We start from the raw sequence: 13,185 nt of genomic DNA on the forward strand, positions 1-13,185 counted from the left end.
CCATACAATTGGAACTGCAGCTGCTACAGTGTAGTGATCTGACCAATATGTCTGAGAGCCACATATGGAGATCCCTGATGTAATTAGTATCCTGTATATTGGCATGCCCATATATGGGCATATTGGTTGGATCGGTGGTACTGGACAACTGGATATCCATGTATGCCCATATATGGACATTTCGGTCTGATAGTCGGTTGTGACAGCCTATCCGAACGACTCTGAGGTGTGCATCGCACCCCCTTGAGCAATGCGTATCGGTCAGTCCCATATATGCCCATATATGGGCATAGCGGTCGGATCTGTGGCTCTGGACAACCGGATCTCCATCCATATATGCGTGTATATATATATGGGCGTATGTTTGTTTATGGTTGTGTCTAAGTCAGAGCTCTGACCTCTGATATGTAGGATGTTGCTTGCAATTGTTTCCTTTGATCCTCATGTTTGCATACTGCTCGACTCCATACCTTCTTTTGTCCTTTTTTAGCGCTCAAAAATGTTTCACTTTCACTGTGTGTGTACATGTATGGAGATCCATATGTATTAGCCACGTTTTATTAGTACGGAGATCCGTGCTCATGCACACAAAGTAACTGACGTCGTGTTTGCACCACTCACTTCGCGCAGGTGCGATTTTTATATTCACTTGGAACCAGACGAATCCGCTGGTCCAAGAAATGTTTGCCCTAGTCTGGCTGTGTGAGGCTAACTCATTTGTCTGTCAGACATGTTTTATACAGTATGTACTTTACACATTCATAGGTTTATCTTTAAAGAGATATATATCAATCTTAATCAGACTTCCCATTTACATAAAGAACATCATTCTTTTAACACAACTTAATTTGTGCATTTATTTCAAACAAAGCCAGCAGGCCCTCAATCTACCGGATGCATTTGCCACACCACACTGCACAAATGGCTTGATTTATACAGCAGCTGGCATATAGTAAATGCACTGTAATTGCTCAATCACACATGGATTCTATTGTGTTCATAGTATCCCACCAAAATCCAAAAGTGATTATGATGCCTGCTCTAGTACCACACCACACCACCACTTCCTCTCATCTACTGCCCAGATGAAATATATATATTTTTTTTAGTTTTTGTACTTGCTTTTGCCTGTTGCTGACTTGTGTTGTGTCGTTGGTTGATTGGAGGAAGTGCTTTGTGGTGTGCTCTGATTGGATGGCAGGTGTGATCTCTGTGGTATAATGACCCAAGCCGGAGGTGTTACGGGAGCAGATTTGGAGGCGCTATCCTGTTAACAAGGAACCTGCTGGTACAAGCTGTGAGCAACGCCTTTCTGAGAAGTGAGATCTGAAGCCAGGCCTGAGCCGTCCGTGCCAAAAAGACTGTTAGTGATCTAGATTCTAGACTAGTGCATATCGCTTTCTTTTCTCCTCTGCAAATGATGCTGACAAAAGAAGCAGCACATAAAAGCCCCATAGGAAGAAAGACAAAAAGTCTTGGCTCACAGGAGCTCCATTCTTAGGTCTGTTGCTTTTAAAAATGGTAGTATCAAAATCTAAATCAAAGCACTGCCTTTGATTTACCAAACACTGGGATCCTTTTTTTTGCCCTCTGCCTAGAGAACTATATTTGAAAGTGGTTGTTGTGGAGGAAGTCCTAACACACACTGACAGATCCATTATCCATTATGTATGTTTAAGCTTTTGACCTCTGTCTCCATAACGTCACCATATTATAAATAATCTGCACAACCATTCCAGTTAGAATAGCTGTTCTGTTCTAACCACTGACCACAAATGTAATGCCGAAGGAAACATGGTTCAAACACAGTTGCCTTTGTCATATGACACATTGTTCTGATACCATCAACAATTCAGTCCGCAAGTAGGCTATCACACACACACACACACACACACACACACACACACACACACACACACACACACACACACACACACACACACACACACACACACAGTATCAAAATACAGGCCACAATACTGTTTTCCACTGAAAACCTGTGTCCTTGGTTCTGACTTTTCTTTGACAATGACGTACACAACTATTGTGTTTACCTTGTAAACCCTCCTCACTGTATGGTTTTGTGATAAACAAACAGTATAAGCGAATGGCCATGACTTTCTCAACGGATGCCAGGGTATAAATAAATAAATATAACTCCCTTAGGAGGAGAACAAAAGAAGAGCTATCCATCACTGCAGAAACCAACACTGACTCTACCCCTACATTCCATAAGCTACATGCAGAGTAATTCTCTGGGAAATGTATTCAAGTCGTAATGAGATACAAACACTGGGGGTAAACAAATCGACTTCTTATGCAGAGCAGCGTAATTACAGGGCAGCAGGAATAAATAACCATTGGAGAGAGGACGGGTATGCACGCGTAATTCATTGTAATGGACTACAGAGGGATTAATGTATAATGTTTCTTCCTGACATGTTGCTGCAACATGGCGATTAGGTCAGCCCTGCAACTGTTGCTTTTTCTGGGCCGTCAGTATATGGGCATGCCCCACTTTTGTGCCCATACATGGAGCTGACTGATTTGTTTGCGCCTTGATGCCAACGACGACACACTGAGGTTAGACAACACACTCCAGTAGTAGCTGCATTGGAAACTCCTTATATGGTTATAATGGCTGAGTCATAGTGACATGAGCATGGTCCACCCTCCTTCCCAACGGTCGGTCCTCCCTTAAGCGAATTTATACGCAAGAGCACGCACGCACGCACGCACACATGCACGCACGCACGCACGCACGCACGCACGCGCACACACACACACACACACACACACACACACACACACAGCACTCAACATGGTCTAAACCAGTGGTTCTCGAAGTGGATTCCAGGGACTCTGTGTGGGTTCCTTTAGGGAGGTCTAAATTGACCTATAAGTCTGTAACTCTGGCATTGTACAAATGGAACCAAATTAACCTTGACGGGTTTATATGGTTCCATTTGTGCACTGCCAGAGATAAGGGGAGACCTTGAAATGTGAAAGTTTGAGAAACACTGCTCTAAACTACCGACCATACTGATACTACAGACCATTTGTGTATGTCATGACAGAGGAGGTGAAATGGGGAGAGGTAGGTATCCATACTCTCCTCACTGTAAGATGAGGTGAAGAGGGGAGGTGGGTAGCCCTACTCTCCTCACCGTAATCGCTTCAGTTTGTTCTGCCAGAACAGATTGCAGTATTTTGCTTCCCTGTTGGAGAGCTCTCTTTATTTCTCCTCCCTCCCTCTCTGAGTCTTTTTTCTCATTTCCCTCCTTCCCATTATTGCAATATGGCTGGCACCCCCGTTTCATTGTCAGTCTGGGCAGCTCTGTTGTGCTTCAGACTCATTACATTGTGCCCAGTCCACTGACCACCTACCTCTCTTGTAGAGCTGGATGATCATCCGTCATGGATATAGAGCAGTGGTTCCCAAACACTGGGTCAGTACCAGGGGCATAGTTCCGCCGATTTAAAACGAATCCAATACGGGACTAAAACTTCCTATGTTTGGCCGCTAGTTGCGCTGTTTTCCCCCCGCAAGGTACCAAAAAGAATGTGTCTACATTGGACCCCATTCGTTTTCCCCTTTGATTTTCTAACCTTAATAAACGTTGTCATAAATACTTTATGGTTCCTGTCGCTACTGAAAAACTCCCTTTCAATCACCATGACATGCGTTTTGTGCTAATATGGTCCCATTTATGTAAAGATTGATGATAAAGTTGCGGGGGGCGTGGCCGAGTAAACTGATACCAGCCGGCTGTGTTCTTCTTCGTGTGCTTTATTTCGGGAGGCTCCGACCACATTCTCCCATGTATCCCTGCGGGCACGTGACCGCTGGCAGCCAATAGCATTCCTTATGATTCCTGGGGTACCATTCAAACAATGATGGCGACACCCATACAATTTTTTTTTTCGCAGCATAGAGATCAATGGCTTCGCTTCGTCCATATTTTTTTTACAGTCTATGGTCAGTACCCATTTGTGGGTCGCGGACAAATTTTTATGGGTCCCTTAATCTTTTTGTTTCCTATACATTTTGTCGAAAACATTTTCAAAAAGCATTCCCCCAAAAGCTAAGATTATCAAAAAATATATAATTAAGTAATCTTACAATAAATGCATCAAATCTGTGTGTATGTATGTATGTAATCCGCGTATCTCGAGAACCGTTCGTCCCACCGGCTTCAGATTCGGCATTCGCGTTCCCCGCTGCGCCGCGGAGTGCAGTGCCCGGAACGGGCGCGAAACGTTCGGAATCTCCGTATGCGGAGATGATTGTTGACATCAGGCTGTTCCGGAGCAACCGGCGCAATCGCTGACTCATTGTGACATCACTTCATAAAAGTGTATGTATGTAATCCGCGCATTCATTCACATCGTTCCTGAGTAGGCTGGTCCCCGACTAGACGCTCGGCCGCCCGACAGACAGATACAGAGATCTCCATATATGGGCATAAAATGGATGCAGACAGACAGATACAGATATCTCCATTTATGGGCATAAATGGACACAGGCAAACAGATGGTCCAAACAGGTCCTATGACAACCGGTATAATGGGGTTTGCATTAAAGGGCGGGGCATTCATTCCCTATTTACATAGTTCCAGAATTGGCCGGCCGTTAGTTCAATTAATAAATAAAAGAAAGCTCTAAGATCTTCTATAAATTAGAAGGAAAAATAGCTGATCTACAAGCTCACAACACGGCACGAAGTGACGCGTTTTCACAAGCTTGGGTCCTGGGCAAACCTCTAATCTCTCTTTTGGGTCTCCCCCTGAAAAGTGTGGAACCACAGATAAAGAGGACATTAAAGTCAACACAACATGTGGTCAAGTGCACATGGCTTAGTCTGAAAATGTTTTAATGCAAATGTCTACTCGCCAGGGGTGAGATTCCATGGGCTCGCATGGGCTCGGCGAGCCCACACTTATTTTGCTGCACGCACGCGCGCCTCATATGCACACACTAATTAACAATGGGGCTGTTAAGTCTGACATCATTTTGTAGGCAGAGGAGAACTTTTGCCCCCCAAAAAAGCGAATCTTTTCACTATTTTTACTATTACTAATTTTTCTTCTCTTTGTTGTTGAAAGGAAAGAGGTAGAATTATACTTTAGTCGTTATTTTTGTCTCGGATCTGTTGAAATAGCGAGGGACAGATATTGACAATAAATCTGCTTGGAGGTCTAACTACAAAATGATGTCACGGCTTAAAAGCCCCATAAAACAGCGTGCGGGCATGACATCATGAATTTAGAGGACCCACACTTCTAAAATCACACCACTGCTACTCGCTTATCAAAACGTAAAGCTCAAAAAAGCTTGCTGTGCTCTGTGTGTCAGGTCAGAAGGTCACTGTGTTTTTCACCGAGATTGTGCGTCCTTATTTTCAGTTTTTTTCCAGCTATCCCCCAAAGTCCTTCTTAAAGGAAATACAGACACAGTTGATTGAGAGCGCCCCTTTAAGTGGCTGTGGCAATTCCAACAACAACAGCCGACCTCCTCTGGCAGGAAGAAAACCCTTAACCACAAGAGGTGGGGTTGGAAGGGGAGGTGGGAGGTGGGCCAGGGGGAAGGGAGCTTGCGGTCATGAGTCTTGGGAAGGCTGCATGTGTTGCCCAGGCAGACAGCCCCCTTAAGTGACTTCACCTCATCTCAATGGTGCTCATTATGAGCTATAGAAAGCCATCCGTTTCAGTGCAATATCATAAAACAAACGAGCCCCATCTGGAGAGAGGATAAAACAGTGTCACCATGGAGTTTAGAAACTGATTGACTTCTGTTGAGATAGCTTGGAAAATAAACGCACGTGAGAATCTTCTTTTTTTTGTGGTTATTGAAACTTGACACATATTTTGCACTGTGCAAGAACAAATTAGTTCTCAAATTCTGCCCGAACCCGACCCGACTTTAGGGTAGGGGGTAGGGCCTAAAATGTATGCTAATTAGTCGGGCCGGGTTGGACGGCCTCGGGCTCAATGAAAAATGGAAATATATTTTTGTATTATTTATTACTTTTACTCTGTGATAGTGTAAGGGGGTGAAAGGAAGCGGTATTATTATTTTTTGTTTTTCTTTATTATTAACTATTTCAATGTATTCTTTCTGTCTTTCTACTTTTGAATACATTGTTGGACTTTTGTGATATGATGTTAATGCTGTTTCCCCCCTGAACCAACTCCTCCTACTGTGCATGTGTGTCCTGAACTGAGAACTGATAGGGTAACTAGGCTCAGTAGCTCAGCCAATGGGCGGCTGGCAGAGTGAGAGGCGGCCTTTAAAAGGAGAGCCAGAGTCATTCTGTCTCTGAACGAGGAAGGAGACGGATGTATGTGTGTGATGGGCAGAGGCAGGTGAACCGGCAGAAGCAACCGGTGATATGAGGGACTGATGACCGACTGCTAACAGGAGGGCATGAGCAGTGAGCCCTAACCAAGAAACATTGATGATGAAAACGAGTGAGCCCTAACTAAGAAACATTGATGATGAAAACGAGTGAGCCCTAACTAAGAAACATTGATGATGAAAACGAGTGAGCTCCACAGTGCGACGCAGTGATCCAGACAACACGGTGGCCCAGCAGAACCAGCAGTGTTCCCGCGGACCATCTATCCTGATCCAGACGAGCCGAGACGAGCCGCTCTATCCGAGCTGACGAGAGGGGTCGCAGTGGTGACAGTGGTGTCGTGCGAATCAACCGCACCGGCAGCCACTCGGCTGCCTGGTTGTGAGTATCCTATCTATGCACCATTGTCTATTCGAGCCACTGACCTGAAGTTGTGCCGATAAATTGAAGTATACGAAGATACTGGCCTATTTTCCTTGTTCGCAGATGTGTGGGCCTAAGAAGTAGACGTTACCGAAGAGTTGCTGTGTCCCTCTACACCCCCTCACTCACTCTGCTTATTATTATTATTATTATTCGATACCTGCTTAACTGATATTAGTAATTACATAGTTATTCCTCTTATCTCCTTGCCATAATTCTGTTTATTGTAATAAGTTATTATTACAATTTGAAGGCCGTAACAGGCTTGGGGCTAATGTTGCAAAGTGCACTTTAACGGCTAATGAGAAACGTATACGAAGGAGGGGTTTTGAACTGATGTTTTATTGTTGTTTAACATTTTCTAGTTTTAGCTTAGGAGCAATAGGTTTCATTTCTTTTATTTTTGCATTGTGTTTTATGGCGTGATAGAGGCCTCTGTAAGTAGAAATAAAGTTTGTTACACTTTTCTAAATTGGTGTCGTGGTCCACTCTCTCCTGAAAGGTTATATTGCTCTGGTATCCCGTATGACGAACCTGTGTGTCCTTAAAGGTTACGTATTTAACGAACCTTCTTTCCTCTTTAATAGAGGTGGCGTTGTCGGAAGTCTTATATATTATATGGGTACGCTAATGGTAATACTTAAACAATACACTTCAACCAAGGGGTGTAATCATAATTATTTATTAGCAAATCTCAGTAATAAGGTGTTGACAAAGGTACCAGTTTTAACACTGGCTGTTAATGAGAGTTGGGCCACTCTTACATATTGACGTGCGTCGGCAGGATCGGGTACAGAGCAATATAAAGGAGAGATTGAACAGTTGTGTGTGACCTTGAACTTGTAATTTATAATGATGATGATGCCGGTATATCCGGGTGCCCCATGGCTGCCCACGTTCGGAGGTACAGAAGGTGAAACTAAATATAGGGAATGGAAAGTGCAGATTAAAGGGCTATTGAGTACGCAAAATGTTAACGAGGCTAAGAAAGTTGCTATTTTGCGTCAAACTTTAACGGATGAGGCTAAACGACAGGTTGATGTGTTGGATGAGGGAGACCGAGACACAGTAGTGAAAATCTTTACAGGTTTAGATGATGTATATAAAGGAAAGATTCCTGTCGCAAAGGTGCGCTCTCAGTTTTTTAGTTGTGCGCAGCGCCCTGGGGAGAGCGTTAATTCATTTATTGTGAGGCTTAGAGAGTTGTTTTGTGGGTTGCGGCGATATGATGCTGATACTGCCCCCACCGAGGCCATGTTACGAGACCAGTTTCTCATAGGGTTAGCTGAGGGCCCACTTGGCCAGGCCCTGCGAATATATGCTCGACGCCATCCAGGCGAAGATTTCGCTGCACTACGAGAAGAGGCTTTGCTTTTGGACATGGAACATGGAGGTACGCCAGCTACTGAAATTGCTTGTCATGCTATTAACCCAGTAACTGTCCCTGTGCCACCACAGACCTCTGCTTGGAGAGATGAACTGAAGCGAGAAATAATGGAGGACGTCAAAACACAGATGAAGGGGTTTACGAAGGAATTGATGAACGAAATCCGACCGCTCATGCAAGCCACCGCTCCAGCTGTACGTCCCACACCGCCGCCACTGCAGCCATCCTACGCGCCACCGCAGCCAGCCTACGTGCCACCGGCACGCCGTTATGGGCCACCGCAGAGAAACGAATGGGATGGAGAGGGGAGGCCGATATGTCGACAATGTAAGCGGTCAGGCCATATAGCGAGGTTATGTAGAGACAAGCAGAAGTTCCTCAAGATGGTGACGGAGCAGAGCACGGAGATGGAGGAGCTACGTGGCCAGCTCAGGCAGGCCAAGACGGAGCTGAGGACCGCCACAGCCAAAGTGGAGGAGATGACCGAGCGGCTACAGACCGTACAGGATCAGATGCAGGGATGGGAGGAAGACGCAGCGGAGGCTCAGGATCTGAAGGAGGCCTCGGACTGGAGACTACAACAGCTTCAGTCAGCATTGAGTCAGTTAGAAGCCAGGTTAGTAGCAGCGTCTCAGGAGACAGAGGCAGTGCACAGAGAGCAGGCAGTGTGGGTGGGAAATGTGTGTGAGCTCCAGGGGAGGTGCGCCGCCCTTGAGGAGGAGCGCTACGAGGCCCTGGCTAAAGTCCACGACAGCGCTCAGCTCACTGAAGAGGCTACGTTACAGAAGGAGCAGGCCCTTCTGAGGGAGAAGCAAAGATGTGATGAATTGGAGAAGGCCAAGGAGACCATTAAGCAGCTGATCCAGGATGCTGCTGTCCACACCAGGAAAGAGGTGGAGAGGGTGCGTGAGCAGTGTAATGTCCAAATCCGCCACATGGCTGAGGAGCTGTCTGCCCTGCAGCGGGAGGGTGCAGGCAAGGAGTCTCAGATTGAGGGGCCCCGGAGAGAGAGGAGAGCCCAAGTGGAGGAGCCCCAGCGGGCTCTGCAGGAGCCAGGCCGCCAGACGGAGGATTCATCCCTATTGAAGAGAAGGCCAGAGGAGGGTTTGGAGAAGCTCCATGAGGCCCACTCTGACATGCAGAAGAAGAGGGAGGTTATTTACGACCTGGAACCCAAAGTGGACGGCAATATGGCAAAGAAGATTGATGAGCTCCAGGAGGTCTTGAGGAAGGAAGACGAGGACATGAAGAACATGGTGGAGTGTTGCATGCGCTACATGGAGAAGGCCAAGGTGATCAAGACTTTAGACCCCAGACAGCGCAAGCGTATGTACGAGCGGAGAGCAGGTAGGAAGTTGACTTCTTGGCGGGATCGAATAGTGCACGGTAATGTTTTAAAGTGTAGCTCCCAGTGACCGGCAGTGCGCACTGAGTTAATGTATGAGCCGTGTTGGTTATTTTCTCTTTCCTGTAGGATAGTTGCAGGGACTGGCAACGATTAAGAGGGGGAGAGTGTAAGGGGGTGAAAGGAAGCGGTATTATTATTTTTTGTTTTTCTTTATTATTAACTATTTCAATGTATTCTTTCTGTCTTTCTACTTTTGAATACATTGTTGGACTTTTGTGATATGATGTTAATGCTGTTTCCCCCCTGAACCAACTCCTCCTACTGTGCATGTGTGTCCTGAACTGAGAACTGATAGGGTAACTAGGCTCAGTAGCTCAGCCAATGGGCGGCTGGCAGAGTGAGAGGCGGCCTTTAAAAGGAGAGCCAGAGTCATTCTGTCTCTGAACGAGGAAGGAGACGGATGTATGTGTGTGATGGGCAGAGGCAGGTGAACCGGCAGAAGCAACCGGTGATATGAGGGACTGATGACCGACTGCTAACAGGAGGGCATGAGCAGTGAGCCCTAACCAAGAAACATTGATGATGAAAACGAGTGAGCCCTAACTAAGAAACATTGATGATGAAAACGAGTGAGCCCTAACTAAGAAACATTGATGATGAAAACGAGTGAGCTCCACAGTGCGACGCAGTGATCCAGACAACACGGTGGCCCAGCAGAACCAGCAGTGTTCCCGCGGACCATCTATCCTGATCCAGACGAGCCGAGACGAGCCGCTCTATCCGAGCTGACGAGAGGGGTCGCAGTGGTGACAGTGGTGTCGTGCGAATCAACCGCACCGGCAGCCACTCGGCTGCCTGGTTGTGAGTATCCTATCTATGCACCATTGTCTATTCGAGCCACTGACCTGAAGTTGTGCCGATAAATTGAAGTATACGAAGATACTGGCCTATTTTCCTTGTTCGCAGATGTGTGGGCCTAAGAAGTAGACGTTACCGAAGAGTTGCTGTGTCCCTCTACACCCCCTCACTCACTCTGCTTATTATTATTATTATTATTATTATTCGATACCTGCTTAACTGATATTAGTAATTACATAGTTATTCCTCTTATCTCCTTGCCATAATTCTGTTTATTGTAATAAGTTATTATTACAATTTGAAGGCCGTAACAGGCTTGGGGCTAATGTTGCAAAGTGCACTTTAACGGCTAATGAGAAACGTATACGAAGGAGGGGTTTTGAACTGATGTTTTATTGTTGTTTAACATTTTCTAGTTTTAGCTTAGGAGCAATAGGTTTCATTTCTTTTATTTTTGCATTGTGTTTTATGGCGTGATAGAGGCCTCTGTAAGTAGAAATAAAGTTTGTTACACTTTTCTAAATTGGTGTCGTGGTCCACTCTCTCCTGAAAGGTTATATTGCTCTGGTATCCCGTATGACGAACCTGTGTGTCCTTAAAGGTTACGTATTTAACGAACCTTCTTTCCTCTTTAATAGAGGTGGCGTTGTCGGAAGTCTTATATATTATATGGGTACGCTAATGGTAATACTTAAACAATACACTTCAACCAAGGGGTGTAATCATAATTATTTATTAGCAAATCTCAGTAATAAGGTGTTGACAAAGGTACCAGTTTTAACACTGGCTGTTAATGAGAGTTGGGCCACTCTTACAATAGTTATCAAATTCTTCCCAAACCCGACCATACCTGACCCGACCCGACGTTTTCGGGCCGCGTATAGGGCCTAAAATCAAATGTATGCTTTGTAGGACTGGGCCGGCCCAATTAGGGCCCAGTTAGGGCCGGGCCTTCATTCTCATGCCCGTTGAGAACTCTACAATTGCAGTTCTGTATTATCAGATATAGCTGTATCAACAGCACCACAAAAGCACAACTATTCTATATACAGCTACTGTAGCTTCTGTACAGTGTTGATTTCATCGACTAACTATGACGGAAAATGTTAGTCGACTACCTTTTTTCACTGATGAAAACGTAATAAAAGCTATGATGACTAAAACTATGACTAAACATATTGTCAATTTCGTCAACAAATAAAAACTAGACAAAAATGTTAAGGAGGGACTAGTGGAGAAGAGATCCAGTAGAACTAAGACATTTTATGCTTGGTTGCGTGCAGGTGTTAGGTTCACAAAATAGCAGATCCACAAACTCGTGTTGTGAGCTTGCAGATCTGCTATTTTCGGCATGCAGATAAGATATAAATCAGACATTACAACGCCATCATCACTGCCTGCTAAGATATTTTAGTCGACTAAGTCAACTAAAATCGTATGATAAGTCAACTAAAACTATACTAACACTATGTGAGTGACTACATAAATCAAGATTTTATGTCAAAATCAACACTACCTCTGTACATATATTTAAATGACTAATTAAAAAAGGCCATCAGAGTAAAAATCCACAAACCGTTATATTAATTTTGAAGTCTGCATTTACACCATGCACATAAATACATCGAAATTTTAGCTTGTGGAATTTTCGAATGGCTCAAGTGTTAAATGCGTAGGGCTGAAGTGATTATGGGAGCTTCTGCCTTCATAGGATGGAGCCAAACCTGCAGCAGAGCATGCCTAAGACTGCATTATCCTCATCACTCCTACTCGTTTGAAACTTCTTTAAACCTAATGTCCTCCTTAAATGCCTTTTTTTTTCTCCTTCTTTTTCTATTATAGACCTGTTTTAAAGTAACTGCAGGCTTTAGAGTGCAGTGAGTGTCCATCTTCAATAAATGAGCCAGAGATTAAATAGACCCACTCTTGCCTGCCTGTGAAATACTCATGAAGCAAGAAATGTTCTTCTGGGGGAACTTGTTTGGCGAACCAAGAAATGCCCGACCTAATGGGCTGAATTGAATTCATCTTCCTTTCATTGGAAGTCCAACCAAAGTCTTTGACATTTCAAGACACCTGTGCACTGTTGCTCTCGATAGGAATTATATAAATTAGGCGCACCTATCAATTATTTTAATTTAAAGTATGTTTAAAAAATATGTATTGTTATATTTCAATGAATCGATTAACCACTTGAGCCCTATTTTATACTTCGTCGGACAGCGGTGGCATGCTAAAATAGTGAAAATAGAAGATCACAATGTGATGCATTGTGAGGTCTTGATCTGCTGTTTGTGTACTATTTTCTAACATTTAGGAAATGTTTTGAAAATGTTTGCCTGTCGATTATTAATTGATTATTTTATAAAGTTGTCTACGAAGGGAAAGTCTCCCGCAAATGACATGCTCTTATTCTTCCTTCCTTAAACCTAATTCATAATTAATTTGTTATTTTCTTATTAGCCCTTCAGCAGTCTAGCCACATTCATTAATTCACATAACACCCTCAATGGTGTGAAACATATGAAACATTCAATGATAATAATGATTGAAACTAGCTTTGTCTTATAAGGCCGAAGGCAAATGCAATTTGAACGCAACCCAATATTGCTCATTTCTAATTAATCAACTAAAGTCCAAGTCAATATCTGAAGTAATTTGTTCAATATCAGTGGTTGAAATGGTCTGATCCAGAGACGCCCTTGTTATACACCATTATCCTCTCTCTGTGAGTCCTGCGGTCAATCACACCACACAACAGCTGTAGCCTATGCTCCATTCACTCCAGCAGCACACTAATAAGTCATTAC

Source organism: Nannobrachium achirus, assembly GCF_963921795.1.
Source record: "Nannobrachium achirus genome assembly, chromosome: 7".
NCBI classification, from domain to species: domain Eukaryota; kingdom Metazoa; phylum Chordata; class Actinopteri; order Myctophiformes; family Myctophidae; genus Nannobrachium; species Nannobrachium achirus.